Genomic DNA, 21,814 nt, shown 5'->3' with positions numbered 1-21,814 from the left:
TGCTGGGTCAAAAAATGAAAAGTGCAGGGGCACCTGGGTGGCTCTGTCGGCTAAGTGTCTGACTCTTGATCTCAGCTCAGGTCTTGATCTCAGGGTTGTGAGTTCAAGTCTGGCATTGGGCTCCACGCTGGGCATGGAGCTTATTTAAAAAAACAAAAAAGTAGAAGTGCATATATAGTATTGTTAGATACCACCCAGTTTTTCCCCAGAAGAATTATGCCGGGGCGTGCCCACCAGCAGGGTATGAAAGTTTGTTTCTCCACAACCTCAACAACAGAATATACTCTCATGTTTAAAAGTTTGTACCAGTCAGATAAGTGAGAAATGGTACCTTAATGTGATTTATTTTGAGTGAGCTTGGACATTATCTCATTCATCTGAGGGCCATTTTTATGTCTTTTTTGTGAAATGTTTGTACATCCCCTTTTCCCATTTTTCTGTTGTATTTTTATTCCTTTGCCCCTCAATTTTTAAGAGATTCCCTATGCATTAGGTATATTAGCCCTTTGCAGTATAATTTGTTGTGAATATTTTCTCCTAGTTCGTCAGTCATCTTTTGATTTTATTTTTTTATGCAGTCAAATATATCAATCTTATTGCCACTGGACCTCATAGTTGAGAAAGACCTTTCCTACACCAAGTTTAAAGAGGAATTCACCCCATTTTATTTGCTAGTGCTTGGATGGTATTATTATTATTTTTTTTTTTACCTTCAGAGTCCTTATCCATTTGGAATTTGCTTTGTGTGTGGAGTGAAATATAAATCAAATTTTATCTTCTCCCAAATGGCTATGCAGTGCTCCCAACACCATTTATTAAAAAGTCCATTTTGATCCACTGATCTGAGATGCCATGTTTGTCATCTACTAAATTTCCCGTATGTTTGAGTCTAATCTGGTCTTTCCATTCTTATTCCCATGGTCCATTTCTCCATTCACCTGCCAGCAGCACATTGTTAATTATGGAGGCTTTATCCTGCATTTTAATGTCTGCTGGGGCTAATCTGCCCTCACAGTATTTATCTTCTGCTGTTTTCCCTAAGAACTCTAGAGTCATACTGTCTAACTATAAAATAGCTTGTTGGTATTCTTACTGGGTAGGGTTGCATGGAATTTGTAAATTAGCTTAGGAGAACAGACATCTTTAAAATGTTGAGTCATCCTATCCAAGAATAGGGGATATTTTCCTTTTTGCTGAAGCCTAATTTTGTGTCTTTCAGGAGGATTCTAAAACTTTTCTCATACCATCTCTGCATGTGTCTGTTCTGATCATGTCCTTTTCACCCCAGTGGTGAAGGAAGGATTCTACGCCCTACATAGTGTTTGATCGCTGAGCACGCAACACCAGCACTAGACACGATGAGATGGACAGTGGGTCATTAGTCCCACGCATTCACAGCCCTGGGGAGGAGGACACCCATGCCATGGAGGGTCACCCAAGGGCTGCACCTGGGAGCAGAGTGACCCAGCAGGCTTGGTGGGCTCGGTGGGAGGGGTGGGAGGCAGGCTGTGTAGTGACAGTGGTTTCCACAGGAGGATGTGACTGGCTGGTCTGGATAACACGGGGAGCCTTTCCCATGGGTTGGGGGCCTATCCGGCAAGAGCAGAACTTACCGCTAAGGCTCTGGGGCCCTGTGAAGCTTACAGCTATTGAGGCAACACAGAGAATTTCAGGCTTTACGATGCAATATCTTGCTAAATTTATTCCTGAATAATTTCTCTTATTTGCAGCCATTGTAAGTGGGGCCTTCTCTACCATTACATTCTGTAACTAAACAATATTTTTTTTAAATTGCCATAAGCAACAGAGTAAGGCAGCTGCTGTTCAGAGATAGGAAGACAAGAAAGCCTCAATTTTACAAGTGAAAAATCAGGGAAGACATTTACGGAGCAGTTTAGGATCAAGCATTACCATCCCAGGTCGGTTACCCCGTCAATTTGTTCTGCTTTGACAGTAGAAGAGCAACGTTTGTAAATCTGCAAGAACAGAAAGGGCTACCATTAAAAGCATTCATTTCAAGGATCATTAAAAATGGACAATTTAATTTGCATTTCAAAGGTAGACTCAGAAAAGATTAATTTGGCAGTATGACTAATGGGGAAAGTTTGGTGGCATAAATTATCATCTTTTGTCCTAAGGAAAATACAGTATATAATAACAAGGTAGTTAAAAAGGGACTAAAAAGATTTCAAAGCAACAATATTAAGGATTTAACAAAGATAAGGAAGAAGACAATGACACCAGCTAGCCCTCAGAAAGAACTTCAAACTATTCTAGTCTATTTTGTTTAGTTTAGTTTAGTTTTGTTTCTTTTATTTTGACGTAATCTCAGTGCTCAACATGGGACTCGAACTCATGACCTGGAGATCAAGAGTTGCATGCTCTGCTGACGGAGCCAGCCAGGTGCCCCCAAACTATTTTAAAATCCATAAATAGGGGCGCCTGGGTGGCTCAGTCGTTAAGCGTCTGCCTTCGGCTCAGGGCGTGATCCTGGCGTTCTGGGATCGAGCCCCGTATCAGGCTCCTCCGCTGAGAGCCTGCTTCTTCCTCTCCCACTCCCCCTGCTTGTGTTCCCTCTCCCACTGGCTGTCTCTATCTCTGTCAAATAAATAAATAAAATCTTTAAAATAAATAAAATCCATAAATAGCAAGATTAATGTCTCATTCATTTATTTACTCAACAACCATTTATTGAGTGCCTACTGTGAGCCAGGATCCATTCTAAGAGTTGTCATTCAGAGGTCAGGTTTACCGTCCTGGCCCTCAAGCTGCTCACGGGCTTGCAGGGAAGCTGGAGCAGCAAACAACATCGTATCAGGTCTCACGGGCCTCTATTCAAACTCTACAGGGAGGCAAGGAAGGGGCATCTACCCCAGACTAAGTAAAAGAGGGCTTCTCAGGGACACCTAACCCTAAATTTCAAGGATAAAGAAGAGTTAGCCAGGCAAAGAACTGAGGGGGAAGGAATTCCAGGCAGAGGGAAGAGAATGTGCGTTCGGGGAGGTAGAACGGAGGCAGTGTGGCTGGAGCTTAGGGAGTGTGCGCGTGCACGGGGCTGTATTGGAGGCAAGAGGCCTTCGGCGTCCAGGCGGTGCACAGCCAAACACAGAGCCAGCAACGAGGACAAAGTGCACAAAGAGCCAGCTGGCACCCGAGTTACATAAAGACCGTCTCCACGAAGTAAAACACACACCGAGAGGAAAGATAGTGCCACGTGACAGTTACAATGTGAACCAAATCTTTAAAAAGAAAGTCACTGAGTGAATTTAAAAACCAAACCCAATCCGGGGCACCTGCGTGGCTCAGTCAGTTACGTGTTGGACTCTTGATTTCGGCTCAGGTCAGGATCTCGGGGTCCTGGGATCTAGTCCCCCCATCAGGCTCCCCACTCAGCAGGCAATCTGCTTGAGGATTTTCTCTCTCCCTCTGCCCAAAAAAAACCCAACCCAAGGATTTGATGGCTTTTGGATTATGTCCAAAAATGCATTTAAAGAAAAGAGAAAAGGTAAACTAAAATTAAGGCTTGTGTAAATGGAAGAGAGGCAGGCATTTTAATCATGATCTCTGACAAAACAGAATTTAAACAAAAGCCCAAGGAAATATCAGCGTTGGCGCATTAGAACGATAAAAGGCACAGTGAGTAATGAAAACACGGCAATATTCATTAGGTACCCCACGTTTCCTAACAACAAAATATATAAATGAAAAAGTGACAGTTATCCAAGAAGAAACAAGCAAAACTCGGATTCCTTAGTACCCTGCTTTCAGTATATGGCAGATCAAATAAACAAAAAGATGGTAAAAAAACATCACAGAGCTGAACAGCACCACCAGTCAGGCAGAATCAACAAAAAGTTTCAGAGAACTAGATGCAGAGAATCTACCTTTTAAAAATGTATATGGGGCGCCTGGGTGGCTCAGTCCGTTGGGCGTCTGCCTTCAGCTCAGGTCATGATCTCACGGTCCTGGCACTGAGCCCTGCATTGGGCTCCCTGCTTGGCAGGGCGGGGGGTCTGCTTCTCCCTCTCCCTCTGTCCTTCCACCCCTGCTCATGCTCTCTCTCTCTCACTCTCAAATAAATAAAATCTTTAAAAAAATAAAATAAAAATGTATATGAATCTCTCTCACACTCCAAACAATCGTATATTGGGTTAAGAAGTTTCAAAAAAATAAAATAGGTTGTATGTTGATAAAATTAGAAATACAATAGAAAACTTGTAGACAGTGTTTGCTATGTGACAGGTGCTATTGTGTGTGTGTTTACAAATATTAACTTACTTTTCACCATAACCTGATGAAATCAGTATTATTATGATCCTCATTTTACAAATGAGAAGACTGAACAGAGAGAAGTAACCGGCCAAATTCCTCACTAGGAAGTAAGAGTCACTCCACTGGGTGCACAGGGATAGCTGCCCAGGTCGCACGGTCTGAGCGTCACTGGGGCTCCCAGGATGGGGATGTGACCCAGAAGTGGACACCTGGCCCCAGCCAGGTCAACAGATTTTCTCTCTCAGAAACTGAAACCTGCCATAGAGAGATCCAGAGGCTTGACTTGATTTCCTAGCTGGGTCCCTTTGGCTGCCACTCATCTATATCCCAGAGCTGGCTGGTCAGCTATTCCTTTACTATTTTTTTCACTTTATTTATTTATATAAATAATCTTTATACCTGACATGGGGCTCAAACTCACAACCCTGAGATCTGGAGCCTCATGCTCCTCCGACTGAGCCAGCCAGGCGCCCATCTCTTCCTTTGCTATGAAGAGCCGCCCCAGGATCCTTCCAATACTTTACGCTTTTGCCTAAGTTACCCAGGACCCCGAAGAGCCTTAACTAAAGAATTTAAAACAGAGCCCCACAGAATTTAAAACACTCCCCACAACAATAGAGTTACAGAGAAAGTCCACAAAAATTACTGACATCCTATTTTAAAAACACAAACGCCGCCCACCAAAATTCATAAATGTAAAATGCTATTTAGAAGAAAATATATTTCTCTGAATAAATATATTAAGAAAAGGCAAAAGGAAGGCGTCTGGGTGGCTCAGTCACTTAAGTGTCTGACTCTTAGTTTTGGCTCAGGTCATGATCTCAGGGTCGTGAGATCAAGCCCCACCTGGGCATGGAGCCTGCTTAAGATTTTCCCTCTCCCTCTGCTCCTCACTTCCCTCCCCCCGCGCGTGGGCTCTCTTATCTCTCTCTCTCTCGAATAAAAAACAAACAAATAAAAATGAAATAAAAATAAAGAAGGCAAAAGGAAGACATAAAATAGATCTCAGCTGAAGGATTTAGAAAAGGAGCAAAGCAGTCAAGCATTGTTCAGTGGAAAAACACTTAACTGGAGACTTAAAAAAATAGAAAAGTTAAACCAATGATTAATTCTTCAAAGGGTTAACCAAAATAATAAACCATTGAATTAAACTTTTAAAAAACCCACAAAAAAGATTTAAGAAAGTGAGAAAGCTATTAATTCCACAGGAGCAGGGAATTGGCAGTAAAAATAGGACCACACCTGTGTAATATAAATTCACAGATTAGTTGTGCTTATAGGCTTAAATTACACATTTATTAAATCTGTGCATGGTTAAGCCAGAGAGTATCTTTGCCTCTTACCAGCTAATTCCTCTGCGTTTTTTGTTTTTTGTGTTTTTTTTAAGTGCCCGGTTAAACCTGCCAGGAGTTACAAATCAGAATACTCAGATCTCAGAGGATGGAACCCACCCCCCAAGGGGTCTGATCCGGGTGCCGGAGCACCGCAGGGCCCTCGGAGGTAGGCTGGCGCTTAGGTTAGTGGCCTTACCACAACCCACGCCACTGTCCCCAGCGCCGTCTGCAGGGATTCTCACTGCCGCTCCCGTGCGGGGGGTGGGGTGGGGGGGAGCTCTGCGCCCATTCTCTGCTCACACACCCCTACCCCTTTCAAGGTGCTGGTGCTGTTGGGGTGTCTACAAATGCACAAATCCCCAAACCACCACCCTGACCTGTTTTGGGGGGAAGCTCGAAGCCCCTCTCTCTTCCTTCTGCCCCTCTCAGACCTCTCCCAGTTCAGCTCATCACCTCTTAAAGCCTAGGGCACTCACCCCAGAAATGGGGTGACGACTCTGCTGGATGCCTGGCATTTCTGCTTTTGGCTCAGCATCCCCCCAAAACCATTAATGAACCCCTGAAGCAAGGAAAGGCAGACTGGCTTCCTCGGAGCAGAAACGAGAAAAAGTATTCACGGCAGCAGGAGACAGACACAAATTACAATCTAGCCTGACATGGTTCCTTGTGGCTTTCGGGTTTCCAGGAGGATTCCTCAGCTCCACGAGTGAGAACCGCCCCTGGCTTGAGCTGTTTGTCAGCGGTGCTCCTTTGGGCACCCACCAAGTTGGGGGACGTGGAGAGACGGGGGAAGAGCAGGCCGCAGAAGGAGGTGCTGAACCCTTTACAGCATGGCTATCGTCCTTGTAAGTAGGAAAATGCAAGGTTTTTAAAAAGATTTTATTTATTTGAGAGGAAGAGAGTGAGCACAAGCAGGGGGGAGGGGTAGAGGGAGAAGCAGAATCCCCAAGGAAGAGCGAGCACCATGCAGGACTCGATCCCAGAACCCTGGGATCATGACCTGAGCCGAAGGCAGACACAACGGACTGAGCCACCCAGGCGTCCGGAAAATGCAATCCTTAAGAGGCTAGGAAATATCTCACCAGTAGAAAAATCTATTTTTTTCTATTTTTTGGAAAAAATTAGTCAATTTTAAAGAATAAGTCAATGTAATGGGTAACTGTAACAGTAAGTAAAGATCTGTAGTTTTATGGATTTTCCCTGAGAGCACCGCTGTTGTAAATTATTAGGAACACGGCACCTGCCTGGGTCAGTTGGTTAAGCAGCTGACTCTTCATTTCGGCTCAGGTCATGGTCTTAGGGTCGTGAGAAGGAGCCCCGAGTCGGGCTCTGAGCTGGGTGTGGAGTCTTTCTGAAGTTCTCTCTCTCCCTCTGCCCCTCCCCCTGCTCACATGTGCGCTCTGTCTTTCTCTCTCTCTCTCTAAAAGAAATTGTTAGGAATAAATTATCAGAAATAGAAAGCAATTATGGAAGTACACTCATTTATAAGTCTTGTTACTGAAAATCTGCCCAATGTTTTAGGTATTTGTTATCAAACAACCGTGACTGTGATTCGTCAGATTATAAGATCTATTTCATGTCTTTTGGAATTGGGATATATAGACCTAAACCTAAAAATAGATCCCAAAATGCACCATTACAAAGCATCAGAGGAACTGTGCTACTTAAGTTAGATTAAGAAATAATCCTAAAGGAATAACAGCCAGCTTGCTAATACATTAATATTTAGCAATTTATAATTATTATAAAAATACAATTAGGATAGTAACAATTATTTTCTAATAGCCAGTAGACTAAGTGCTAACTTGTGGCTTGTCATTTTCTAAGTGCTGCGTGGGTTTTAACATTTAATCCTCATGAAAAGGCAATTACTTTTGGGGCCCCTGGCTGGCTCAGTTGGTAGAATGTGCAACTCTTAATCTCGGGGCTGTAAATTTGAACTCCATGTTGGGATTACTTAATCGTAAAAAATCTTTAAAAAAAAAAAGTAGTTTCTTTTACCACCCCTTTCTGAGATGAAAATTGAAGCCCAGAGAAGTTAAGACACTTACCCAATGTCACACAGCTACTACTGGGACTTCAGCACAGGAACTATAGCTCCCCTTATGTCCCTTTTCTGTTTTACCAAAGTAATGCAAGCTTATTTAAACAAGATGGCCCATAAGGAAAAACAGTAGTGCCCTGGCCCACCCTCCCACTCCAGTCAATCCCGCTCATCGGAGGCAACAATTTTCTTGATAATACTTAAAATGGTCACACAGTACATTTGACTTTTTTTAGTGTATAGTTCCATGGGTTTAACACAGGCACATATTTGGGTAACTGCCACCATGATTAGAGCACAGAACTGTTCCATCAGCGCAAATGTCCGTCGTGCCGCTCATTCATAGCCACACTGCCCATGCAGATCTAACCCTTGGCAACCCCTGGTATGTTCTCCATCATTATGCTTTTATCCTCTCAAGAGTGACATACAAACAGAATCATACAGAATGTAACCTTTCAAGACTGGCTTCTTGCGTTCGGCATAATGCCTTTGCGATTCATTCAAGAGATTTTATTACTAGCTTATTCTTTTTCATTGCTTAGTAGTATTCTGTTTTATGGAGGTACCGCATTTCATTTATCAGTTTCACTGTGGATGAGCCTTTGAACTGTTTCCAGTTTTGGACCATTACAAACAAAGCCACTAAGGATTTGGGTAAAATTTGTGTGTGAACCTAGTTTTCCTTTCATTTGGATAAATACCGGGGAGTGTGATTGCTGGTTCGTAGGGTAAGACTATGTTTAACTTTAACGAAACTGCCAAGCTATTTTTCCAAAGTGGCTGTACTGTTTTGGATTCCCACAGCAACTTAGGAGAGTTTCGTTGCTTCACATCCTTATCAGCACTTGGTATTAGATGTTTTGTTTTGTTTAATGTCAGTGGTGTAGTGGCGTCTCCTTGTGATTTTGATTTGCATTTCCCTATTGCTTAATGATGTTGAGCGTCTTCTTATCTGCAGGTTTTCCGTCCATATATCTTCTTTGGTAAAGTTCTGTCCACATCTTTTTGCCAATCTGTTATTGGGTTGCTCTTTTCTTATTATTGAGTTTTGAGTGTTCTTTGTGTGTGTGTGTTTTGTTTTGTTTTCGATGGTTCTTTATATATTCTGGATACAATAACTGGTGAAGTTAGGTGACTTGCAAGTACTTTCTCTCAGTCTGTGTCTTGTCTTTTCGTTAGCTTAACAGTGTCTTTCAGAAAGGACACATTCTTAATTTTAATGAAGTCCAATTTATTAATTTTTAAAAATGAATTGTTTTTGAGTTATATAAAAGAAATTATTGCCTAACCCAAGGTCACAAACATTTCTTCCTATGTTTTCTTCTGGAAGTTTTACAGTTTTAGGTTTTATATTTAGACATATGATCAGTTTTGGGTTAATTCTCATATATTGCATAAAGTATGGGTTAAAGTTTATTTTTTATGTATAGCTGTCCAATTTTTCCAGCACTGTATTCTTCAAAGACTGTCCTTTCTTCATTGAATTGCCTCTGCACATTTGCTGAAAATCCAACTGCCATGTTTCTGTGAGTCTGTTTCTGAACTCTCCGTTCTGTTGATCCATGTACTTATGCTTTCCTTGATAGCACAATATTTTAATAATGGTAGCTATGTAGCAAGACTTGAAATAAGGTAGGGGGAATCTTCCAAATCTGTTCTTTTTAAAAATAGTTTATTCTTGTTCCTTTGCTTTTCCATATAAAGTTTAGAATCATCTTGTCAATTTCAACAACAAACAAATCTTGTTGGGATTTTTTTTTTTTTTTTGCATTGAGTCTGTCAATCAATTTGAAAAGAAGTGCCATCTTAGCAATATTCATTGTTTTTCAGTTTTTGGCATGCAATCTTACACATTTATTGTTAGATTTATATCTAAATATTTCATGGTTTTTGGTGATTTTGGAAGTAGAGCTATTTTTTAGTTCAATTCACAATTGTTTATTGCTAGTTGTTGGAGGCAGGATTGCAACCTGTGATGTCTACCTTCTCTGTGATCCCGTCGCGTTAAGTGCCAACAGAGCAATTCTATCAGTAGGCAAAGTTGAAGACCTTTTGCGGATCTAATTAAGATTCTCTTCACTTGACTTTGAGTTACTCAAAAGGGAGGTTATCCTGGGTGAGCTTGATCTAATCAGGTGGCCACTTTCAAAGAGAGTCTACAGACCAGGCATGGGAAAAATCAGAGAGATGCTTTCCTACAAGCCCCCGAAGAGAAAACAAGCAGCGAGGTGATCTGCCTCTGAAAGGGGTGGCCTCTAGGAGCTGAGGGTTCTGTGCAAGGAAATGAATTCTGCTGCCAACCTGAAGGAGCTTGAAAGAGGACCCTGAGCCTTAGATGAGATTGCAGCCCCAGCTAAAATTTTCATTTCAGCCTGTTCAGAACTTGGAGCAGAGCATGGAGCATTTAACCTGTATTTAGACTCTGAACCCATGGAAACTGTGAGACAATAAATTTCGGTTGTGTCAGCCCACTAAATTTGTGGCCATTTATTACATAACAATAGAAAACCAATATACTAGTACATAAAACTGCAATTGATTTTTCTGTATTGACTGTGTTTTCTGCAACCAGACATGCTCACTTATTATGGTTCTAGTACACCTTTAACATTTATTGAGATTTTCTACATAGACACTTATGTCATCAGTGAATAGAAAAATTAAAAAACGAATTCTTCGTTTCCAAACTGTTTTCTTTTTATTTTTTTTTTCTTGCTTTATTGCACTGGCTAGGACCGCCAGCACAATGTTCAATAGGAGTAGTGAGAACAGGCATCCTTGCCTGTCCCTAATCCTGAGAGGAAAGTATCTGTGTTCCTCATTAAGTATGATGTTAGGGGCAGGTGTTCACGGATATTCTTTATCAGGTTGATAATGAGTCCCTTTCAGTTCTTAAAACTGAGAATGGTGTTGAATTTTGTCAAAAGTTTTTTCTGCATCTATTGAGATGATCATCTGGCCTTCTTAAAAATTTGTTGATATGGTGAATTACATAGATTTATTTTAAATGTTGAGCAAGCATTACATTCTCAGGCTAAACCCCACATAGTCAAATGTCTGTATTACTGGATTCTGACTGATAACATTTTGTTAAGGATTTTTGCCTTCATATTCATGAAGATGTTAATCCTTTCTTTCCTTCCCTTGTAAAGTCTGCCTGGTTGTGGTATCAGGGTAATATTGGCCTCATATAATTCAATTAAAATTTTCTTGAGAATGCTGCATTTTTTTTTCTTTTTCCTTTTTAGAAGGCAATCCACCCAGTTAGGTTCAGACAGAAGTTCTATCTTGCTTTCTGTGGGTAGTGGTTCCAATCTCCATTCAATTTTCCAAGCCTTCACTATGCTGCTTTGGGTCTGTCTCATGCACGCCCAGGTCAGAAGTGAGCCTCAGAATTACATGGGTTCACACAGGATTAAGGAACCACTTTTTAAAAAATCATCTCTATACCCAACATGGGGCTCAAACTCACCACCCTGAGATAAGGAGTCACGTGCTCTACCAACTGAGCCAGTTAGGCGCCCCTAGGGAACCGCATTTGCCCCCTTTCTTCTCTACAAGGCTTTTTCACACTCTTGGGCTCACAGGCACCCCCTTCCCCATAACTCTGCAGCTGACATCTGCCCTTGGGGCCAAGCCAGGAGAGAAAAGAGAAAAACAAAATGATGGTCCCATCTTGCATCCCTACCCACTCTTTGGACTTCAGGGGTCCCTTTTCTTGAGCCCTTTGGCCAGAAAGACAGGGTTTCCATTTGAGTTTTACCCTTGCAGTTCTGTGATTGGAGCCCACCTTCGAGACAAAGCCATAAGAGAAAAGAGGGAAGGAAAAAAAAATCTTAGCAACTCAGTCCCTTGTGGGCTACGTCTCCAAGTTTGGACACCCTGCCATCCCCACCCCTACCAATCTTCCTGCATTTGTTCACTTGTCAGAATTCTCAGTAGCTATTTTTTGCATTTTGTCGAGAATCTTTCATTTTGATCAGGGACAGAGAGAGGCTATGGTGGGGCTTGCGCCATCTTACCTGGAAGCAGGTAAGGAGCCCGGCCGGGATTTCTTGATATCTGCTAGCAACTTGATTTCATTTGGCTAACATTCTGCTCATGCTGGGGACCGGGAAGTACTGACCCCTCTGAGTAGTCCTAAATACCGTTTCACCTGAGTCAAGGAAGACAGATTTTTATGTTGAAACATGTCACAGGGATGCCCAGCTGGCTGAGTCGGTACAGCACGTGACTCATGATCTCCGGCTGTGAGTTCAAGCCCCATGTTGGGTACAGAGATTACTTAAAAATAGAAGGAAGGAAGGAAGGAAGGAAAGAGAGAAAGAGAGAGAGAAAGAAAGAGAGAGAGGGAGAAAGAGGGAGGGAGGGAGGGAGAAGGAAGGAAACATGTCACAGAAAAATTTGACAAATGTCTAATCTTGAATATTCCAAGTAAAGTTAGAGATGGCTTCACCTTGTCGTTGAACAGATGCCTTTCCTACAAGCCCCGAGGCTTAAAAACCAACCCATTTTTCTAACCGGCATAGCCCAAGTGTAGTGAGAATCCACCTAGCTGAGGAGGCTTGCTGTCACTGTCCCCACTAGCTGTCAGCCCAGCTCCTTCTGGCAGAGACTTCCCCCTTGTGCAGGTGAAACCCTGGATACTCAGCTGTGTCCTCATAATGAATTCTTGTATCAAAGTCATTTTGGTGAATCTCTGTTTCTTTCAACAGAGGAAAGCAAACTAAAGCAGGAGCTCTGAGCAGTGTCATAGGAAAAGAAATAGAAATGAGAGACATGGGTGGCTCAGTCGGTTAAGTGTCTGCCTTTGGCTCAGGTCATGATTCTGGGGTCCTGGGACTGAGTCCCGCGTCTGGCTCTCTGCTCAGTGGGGAGCCTGCTTCTCCCTCTCCCTCTGCCTGCCACTCCCCCTACTTGAGCTCTCTCTTTCTCTGTCAAATAAATAAATAAAATCATTTTTAAAAAGTGAGAGAGAGAGAGACATAGGGGCCCCTGGGTGGCACAGCTGGTTAAGCATCCGACTCTTGGTTTCAGCTTAGATCATGATCCTGGGGTCTTGAGATCAAGCCCCACATCAGGCTCCAAGCTCAGAGAGGAGTCTGCTAAAGTCTTTCTCTCCCTCTCTGTCTGCCCCCCCCAAAATAAATAAATAAATCAAAAAAAAAAAAGAAAGAAAGAAAGAAGACACGTAAGTATTGAGAAAGAAAAACAAAATTAGCATTATTTGCAAAAAGCAGTAGCTAATGTTCAGAGCATTTACGGCACGCCAGGCACACCTCTTAGACTCTGCAGATGCTTTATCGTGGAATCGTCTCAGCACCCCGGAGGGTAGGGGCGATGGCTATCTCTGTTCTCAGCCGGAAGTAAACCCAAGTCTGAAGTAAGTAGGTGGCTGGCCTGAGGACACACAGCTCCAGTGAGTGGAGGAGGCGGGAATGGGGAGCCAGACAGTGTGACTGCAGAGCCCACGCCCAGATCACTGTGCCGCACTCTCACTATGCAGTCACTCTGCTTCCCAGGGTTGTGACACCGTTCCCACAGAGGCCGCTGGTGTCTCGCATGTTCCACTCAAAGACTGCAAGTTCCTTTAAAGTTAAGCTCTTTTTTGAAATATTACATATGTAATATATTTAAACTGGTTAAAAAAATGAAAATATTTTAGAAAAGGATATTGAGCAAAATATTAATGTATCATTGAGAGCAGTTTCCTCTCTATCTATCCAGTAGGGTTTTAGGCACACATGTGCATATATATAAATGCAACAGCTTAAGCGTAAGGTTAATATTTTATTTTATTTTTACAGAAATGGTAATACACCACTCATACTATTCTAGAACTCAAAAAAAAAAAAAAAAGTCTTAGCATGTTTGGGCCAACCTTCCAGACCAAAACATAGAGGTGTAATTTTTTTCCTTTGAAGAGCCACATAGTGGGGCATCTGGCTGGCTTAGTCTGTAAGCCATGCGACTCTTGATCTCAGGGTTGTAAGTTCGAGCCCCACGTTGGGTGTAGAGATTACTTAAAAATAAAATCTTAAAAAAAAAAAAAAAAGAAAGAAAGAAAGAGCCACAGAGTATTCCATTGTCTCTGTGTGTCCTTACAGTTGGCCCTTGAATGACATGGGTTTGAACTGCTTGGGTCCACTTACACGTAGATTTTTTTTGGCAAATATATTGGAAAACATTTTGGAGATTTGTGACGATTTGAAAAAACTTGCAGACAAACCATGGAGCCCTAGAAATACAAAGAAAATTAAGAAAAAGTGAGATGTTGTTGTCAGAATATAGTATATAACATATAACATACAAGATACATGTTGATCTCCTGTTTATATTACCAGTAAGGCTTCTGGTCAACAGTAGGCTATCAGTAAAGTTTTGGGGGAGTCAAAATTACAGTGGATTTTTGACTGCATGGAGACATTGACGTCCCTAATCTCTACATTATTCAAGAATCAACTGTATTTTATTTTTACCAGTTCACTCTTGGTGGACATATAGATTGTTTTCTAGGTTTTACTATTATAAGTAATGCTACCATAAATATATTTTTATAGATCTTTGTACATGTGCTGATTAAGGGGATATGTGCATTTCAAAGTTAATAGGAAATGTCAAGGTATTACAAAATTCATAATTCTATCTGAAGGTTTAGAATAAGCTTTTTAAAACCTACATTTTCTCATTGCACCGGAGAACCTCTGAGAGCTTTTCAGGGCATAGAGAATAGACGGCGCTGCTCCAGGGCACACAAAACTCTTCGCTGCCAGCTCCGTGCGGCCTCCTGAGTCGCATCCCTTCTTCCCAAGCGTCTTATTCTTCAACTGCACTGAGCAGCACCCCCTTCCTGGGGGACGTCAGGATCTTTAGGACCCCATAGCTTGGCACAGGCTTTATTCTCTGCCTGGAATGCCCTCCTCCTTGTGCTCATTCTTCAAGATCCAACTTAAATGTCTCAGTATTTATGAAACCTTTCTTGGTGCTCAGGGCAAAGTCTGTCCAGGCTCCCTCCCTGTCCCCACAGCTCCAGGACAGCTCTTAACTACAGTGTGGTGTACCATTGGCCTCACATGTCTAGCTCTATCACTAAAATCTAAGTTCCCTGAGGCCATGTGGTATCTATTTTTGAATCCACAGTGTCTAGCCTGTGCTGGGTATGGGGGAGAAGCTCGTAAGTGCTGACCAAGTAAGCAGACCAACAGAGGAGGAAGAATAGATCTTGGAAACAAAGGGCATTTGTAAGTTTTACAGATGGTTACTTCGAGCAAATGCAGATGAACAGCCAAGGAGCAAGAACTACAGCTTGAACTACCTTGTCTTTGTGCTGAATCGGGCTTAGGAGGGTTAGCATGAATAAAAATAGCTGTGGGTGGATTTATTTAGCATACACCTTTTCTATGAATTTAATACCATAGTCACACACAGTTCTCTTAGTACAAGAGCTACAAAGCAGCAAATCTGAAGTCCGCAACTAGGGAAGATGTCGAATAAGTAATCCTATTAACCTATTAACACAAAGGTAGTTCAGTAAAGTACCCATTAATGCAACATAGAACATTTTTTTGGACAAATATTTCCTATAATAGATTTAGATGCTTGTAAGTTTACTAAGGACCTAATATGCTTGACTCAATAGCAGACCCTTTCGTGTCTATTGAATTATTACAGTGAACAGACCTTAAGTATCATCCCAATTTCATTTGCAAGGGAACAGGCTCAAATAGTCTATCCACCTAGTCCAAGGCCACATACACATATAAGCCAAAACCTTAAGTTTCCGATGCAAAGCTCCTGGTTCCAGACCTCGTGTGCTACTCGCCAGCCTGCAAGAGCCTAAATGACACACCGGCTTCACCTCCGAGCATTTTCACCCGCTTCAGTGTGGGCACCACCGCGTGGAACTGACTCTTCCAAGAAACACAGGGCTGCTCAGACACCCCCACCTGCATACAGGATGGGTACTAAATGTCAGTGTTTCCAAGACATGAAATCAGCAGTTAGAGGAATGGTGAAAAATGAAACAAAACAACAAAACAAACAAAAAAACAGCAGCCAGAAAAAAATAATTTCTGTGTGAAATAGTGCAGAGTAATAATTCTGTCTTCTGATCAATGGGATTTGTAAAAAAAAAATTACTTCTCAGGGCGCTTGGCTGGCTCGGGGGTGGAGCCTATGACTCCTGATCTCAGGGTTGTAGGTTCGAGCCCTATTGAGTGTAGAGATTACTTACAAATAAAATCTTTTAAAGGAAGGAAGGAAGGTATGTTATTTCTAGTTTGAATAATGAAAATGGATTCCAAAGTCTGCCAATTTCAGCTTGCTTATTTCATGGTCACTGGGAAGAGAAATTACATTTAAGAACCAGTACTGAACAAGAGTAATGTCAAAGATTTGGGTTTTTGTTTTTTACTACATCTTTCAAATGCTTTACTAGAGGCAGAAAAATGAGGGGTTTTTTGGTTTTTTGTTTTGTTTTGTTTTTTTAAGGATCATAAACATTCAGAAAGTTAGGCAACAAAAATTGGTGGAATTTTGTAGGAATAAAATCTGATTTCTTACAACAGCTTTTTACCTCACTGAATATTGATAGTGGAGCCCCCCAAAGAGTTTTTTTTTCTGAAGTTCAAGAATTACAATTGACACCATGATTATGATTATTTAAAAATCTATCTATATGAGTTTTGTTATATCACATGGAATTAAAATGAGGGAGGCTCTGCCATCCCACCCAACTAAGGTTTAGGTACAAATGCAAGAGTTTTCCAGGAAGGAGGATCATGTCTTCTTTTCCCTTCATGTCATTGCTCTTCACCCATTGATAGACTATGACCCCCATTCTGGGAAGGTGTTCCTTCTTGCTGTGGTTATGGGACACCCAGTGTCACCCCCCTGAGGGTGCATTTCCAGTGCTTTCCATAATGCAGCAGTTTCCCATGGGCAGGTCTCCCTGGCACCCCAGGGGGAAGATTCTCATTGAGTTCCACCAGCGTGGAACCTTAGCAAACATCACCAGCACCCAGGGGCGTGGCCATACCCTCTTCAATAAGGTCTGTATCCCAACCTTGGCTGGGGGAAGGGGGCCCCCTTTCGGGTTTCTTCCTTTTTTCGATGCTCTAACTCAGCCCTGGAAGTAATGACTATCCCTACACCTTCTTTTCCTGTATTCTTCAGGGTTCTCTCTACCTCTTAGCAGGTAATCCTGTGTTAGAGTTCATAATTCTTTATATTAAACACACCCTATCGAGATTACTGTGTGGTTTCTTTCTCCTGAATGGACCCTGACTGACAGAGTGAGCTATTCCCATAATAATTTAGAATAAGGTCTACCATGTGTTGAGTGTCTCGGATGAGGGAAACGTGGTATGAAGCATGCTGCAAACATTATCTGCCTGCATCCTACCAAGAATGCTGTGATGTTGATATCACCATCTGCATTTGCAGATCAGGAAATTCAGGTTCCGTGTTGTCTAGGTAAGAAAGGACAAGCCTGGTCTAGTGGACTCAAAGCCCGTGTTCTTAACCATCCTACTATGTGGAAGTGCAATCAAGAAAGTAACACGGGGCACCTGGTGGCACAGTCAGTTGAGCGTTGGACTCTTGTTTTCAGCTCAGGTCATGATCTCAGGGTGGTGAGATCAAGCCCCATGTCGGGCTCCGTGCTGAGCATGGAACCTGCTTGGGATTCTCTCTCTCTCTCACACTCACTCTCTCTCTCTCCAAAAAGAAAGAAAGAAAGAAAACAACACAATCTGAATTAAGTAAGGCATAGGTACCTTCCGCATTCATCCACAGCTGAATCACAAGGTTCCTTGGAAAACCCATAAACACTAAAATTGTCTTCCCTTATCAGTATGCCCATCTGCTCCAGGGCAAAGTGCCTCGCTTGATAGTTGTCAGCGAATCAGCACGTCCAAAGACCAAAAACAAACCCAAAAAACAAAAACAAACAAAAAACCGCAAAGGCAATCTGTGGTCCACACATGGTCTGCAATATTTACTTTTATAAACTTTGCCCTGACTTTTTTCAGTGACATTTGATTTACAGACAATTGATCTCCCTTGTATACAAGTTAGGTTTCACCTGGGCTTTCAACTATCCTCATTTTTCTGAATTATTTTTTGACAGTAATTGGTGGAGCTCCCAATGAAATCTGGAATGAGCACATTGGAACGTGCTCCTGGGAACCTGCAGAAGCATGTGGTTTGCATGTACCCCTCGGCCGGATCCCATGAGTCCTGGCTTGCCTCCTCTTGGTCCCTCTGATGTGTGTCATTATGTGCCAATTAAGTTCCTTAGCACTCGAGTGTTGGTTATCCTTCTGCTGTGCCCATGGCTATTGCGTGGGGGGATGGAGGAGCTGCCAGACAGATCACATGGTGACAGTTCTCTGGGAAGGTGGTGTTTTGGGGAGCTCCAGGGCCATTCCTCTCCCTCAGGTGGCTGATAGGCTGCTAGTTCCCACACTGAAGGATTCCAAGACTGTTGGGTTTCAAGGCTACCGCAGTGTTAAAGAAAGGGGATGTGGACTAGGGCAAATTAACACGCCACTGGTCTTACCAAGACTCACTCAGTTTTCTTGAAAGACAGGCTCTAGATTGTTGCAAGCCTTTGGTTAATCTCCAGACTTCTGAAAAAGTTGATTTTGACCATTTTTGCTGGTGTTTTGGTTGCTTTTATGGAAGATTGGATTGTTGGACATGCCTACTCCGTCATTCTAGAAGTGCTTTGAGAACAAGGTTTAAATAAATCATACATTTGAGCCCTTAATTTGACTGACATTCTTTCTGAACAAGGACAACAGGAAACAGTACAAAACAAAATAGCAGGAGTCAGCTAGAGGCCTCCAGAGTAACCTTATCTTGCCTGAAGAGATTTTTCCATTGTGTGAGTGTGGAGAGATTTCTAAACAGATTTTTTTATATCTTTGGCCACTTTTGGAAGAATTTAATAAACTGAACTATAAAATCTCTTTAAAGGTTGCCTACTCTGATTGATTTGTAGAGCTGGATAAACGCCTGTAATAAAAAAATTTTCTCTGAGTTGCAGTTTATTAAGTATTTAAACTTTTTCAAAGGACCAGCGTCCTTAAAGCATGTGGAGTTAAAATTTATTTTTTCTCTAAGTATTCTTGACTTATGTTATCTTGATTTACACAAGCATTTATTAATCTCCATAAATTGAATTAGTGGCCTTGGTTGTTAAACTACAAGATAAAAAGCAAGAAAAATTTGAGTTGTTACCAGGCAAAAAAAAGAGAGAAAATACTAAGAAAAGGTCAGAAATAGTAAACAAAATGTAAAGGTTTTTAGAGTTTGGGTATATAAATACAGAAAAATTATAGAAGGGCAAGTACCAATAATATTACTAAACATGATTAATCCTTGGACAAATTATATTCCTTTGATATTTCTTGTTTAATTTTTTAAATTTATTTTTAAAGATTTATTTGAGAGAGAGAGAAAGCATGAGCAGGGGGAGGGGTAGAAGGAGAAGCAGACTCCCCTCTGAGTGTGGAGCCAGGCACAGGGCTTGACCCCAGGACCCTGAGGTTATGACCTGAGCCAAAGTCAGACTAAGCCACTTAGCTGCCCCTTCTTGTTTTAAAAGAACTGTGTTTAAAAAAAAAATAAAAATAAAAGAACTGTGTTTTCTCCCTGATTTGTGACAGTACAAAAAAAAAAAAAAAAAAAAAGCTCCCCTAGAATTCTAGCTGATATAAGGCCTGGGTTTATTTTCACACAGAAAGCTTAGTTAATCTAGGGGCGCCTGGGTGGCTCAGTCGGTTAAGCATCTGCCTTTGGCTTGGGTCACGATCACAGGATTGAGCCCTGCGTCAGGGCTCCCTGCTCAGTGGGGAGTCTGCTTCTCCCTCTCCTGCTCCCCCTGCTCGTGCTCACTCTCTCCGTCTCTCTCTGTCAAATGAATAAATAAAATTAAAAAAAAAAAGATTAGTTAATATGAACTTCTTAAATTTCCAAATCTGCTTTTAATTGTCAAATAATACTTTCACTAAATGCTTTACATTATAAATGATTAATTATAATAAGAGATATCTTCCAAAATAATTTACTCTTTTAAAAAAAGAAGATTTTATTTATTTATTTGAGAGAGAGAGAGAGAGAGAGTAAGTGAGGAGAGGGCAAAGAGGGAGCGAGAGAAAGGGAGAGAATCCCAAGTGGACTCCACACTGAGCACAGAGCCAAACGTGGGCCTGATCCCACAACCCTGAGATCATGACCCGAGCCGAAACCAAGAGTTAGATAATTAACTGACTGAGCCACCCAAATGCCCCTAAAATAATTTACTCTTATAAATTTCACATAATGCTACAGATTATACAAATTTTATTTTTCCATTTGCACTGTGTATATAAAATTTCAGATGCCATATTTCTCTTACGTACTTTTTCTTCAAAAATGTATTCTCATCGTCTGTACCATAGTCCGTCACATGGTTTTATCATACTTATGCATTGCCCAATAAACGGACACCACTGGTCCCATTTTTCCTATTTTCCTATCAAGGAATGCAAAAAAACACCCTTATTCGTATATCTTTGACTGCATCTCTAACTATTTGCTAAAGGTGGGATTTTAGAAGCAATTACTGGACAAAAGTCATGAGCTCTTAAGCTTACAAGATGTATAGGCAATGGCTTCACAGAAGTGTTGCACCAATTGGCAGTCCCAACAGCACCATTTAAAAGGGCCTATTTTACCATGTTGGTATTTACTGCCTTGCTTGCTTGCTTGCTTTCTAGAGGGGGAGTGGGGAGGAAGAGAGAGAATCTTTTTTTTTTAAAGATTCATTTATTCATGAGAGAGAGAGAGAGAGAACACACCAGAGTGGGGAGAGGCAGAGGGAGAGGGAGAGGGGAAGCAGACTCCCAGCTGAGCATGGAGCCCAGTGTGGGGCTCCATCGACAGCCCTGAGATCTTGACCCTGCCCAAACCAAGAGTCTGACGCCCAACTGACTGAGCCACTGAGGCACTGTGAGAGAAAGAATCTTAAGCAGGCTCCACACCCAGCACAGAGCCCGTTGCAGGGCTCAATCTCAAAGCCCTGAGATCATGACTTAAGCCAAAATCAAGAGCCTGACGCTTACCTGACTGAGCCACCCAGGCTCCCCTCCACATTGGTATTTTCAAACAGGTTTATTGAGGTATAATTCACACACATAAGATTCAACCTTTTAAAGTGATTCAATGACTATTAGAATAGTCATAGAATTTATAACCATTACCAGTATTGAATTGTAGAATATTTTCATCACCCACAAAAGAAATTCTACACGTGTTAGTAATCACTGCTTTTCTCCCCTTCTTAGCCTAGAAAACCACTAATCCACTTTCTTTCTCTTCAAATTTGCCTATTTTGGACACTCCATATAAATTGAATCATACAGTATGTGGCCTTTTGTGTCTGGCTTTTTCCCTGGGCACAGTATTTTCAAGGTTCTTCCATGTTACAGCTTGTGTCAGTACTCCTTTCCTCTTTACGGATGAATAATATTCCATTCTATGGTCATACCACATTTTCATTCCTCACTTCATAGACACAAATATTGTCCATTGATTTTATATGATTTTTTTCAGTCAGTTTTGCCAAGGAATGACTTACACAGAGTAAATTCGCCGTGTTTAGTACAATGAGTTTTGACAAATGCATATAGTTCTGGAACTACCAATTCCCCAAGGTTCCCCTGTAGTCAGTACCCTCCCCATTCCTAGTTCCTAAAAACCACTGATCTGTTCTCTGTTCCTATAATTTATTTTTTCTAGAATGTTGTATTAATGAATTTGCACAGTATGAAGCCTCTTGAGATTAGCTGTTTTCACTTTGCTTAACGTATTTGAAAAACTTGATCAGTTCTCATAGATATTCTCTGACCCCCTTTAGTAATGTTCTACAAACCCTGGGTCCTGCCTCCTTGTCCCCCTGCTTGAGCGTCTCTGGCGGGATACCCTCCAATGTTAGCAGGTTAAACTCATGACACGTGACTCACAAAGCCCACTGCAGTTTGCACATCGACAGCTGTGCAAATACCGACATGGAAAGTGTTTACAAACTGAAGTTCAAGCAGCTTGTGGGAAATAAAGCCTGAAGTATGGAAGCGGCATGTCCATTGTGTTGATCTTTTGATTTCTGAACTCAATA

The 21,814-nt window shown here is 41.7% G+C and overlaps 1 long non-coding RNA gene across 1 annotated transcript; it reads left to right on the top strand.

Moving 5' to 3' along the window:
- Positions 1–3,275: 3,275 nt before the first annotated feature.
- LOC130542812 (uncharacterized) lies at positions 3,276–6,440 on the top strand. Its single transcript, XR_008957660.1, has 3 exons — positions 3,276–3,340; positions 5,660–5,772; positions 6,292–6,440. It is a non-coding gene; the product is annotated as an uncharacterized LOC130542812 (long non-coding RNA).
- Positions 6,441–21,814: the final 15,374 nt, after the last annotated feature.

Source organism: Ursus arctos, unplaced genomic scaffold (genome assembly GCF_023065955.2).
Source record: "Ursus arctos isolate Adak ecotype North America unplaced genomic scaffold, UrsArc2.0 scaffold_10, whole genome shotgun sequence".
Taxonomy (NCBI): Eukaryota; Metazoa; Chordata; class Mammalia; order Carnivora; family Ursidae; genus Ursus; species Ursus arctos.
Note: the sequence above shows the minus strand (reverse complement) of the source record. Positions and strands in the feature narration are given on the sequence as shown.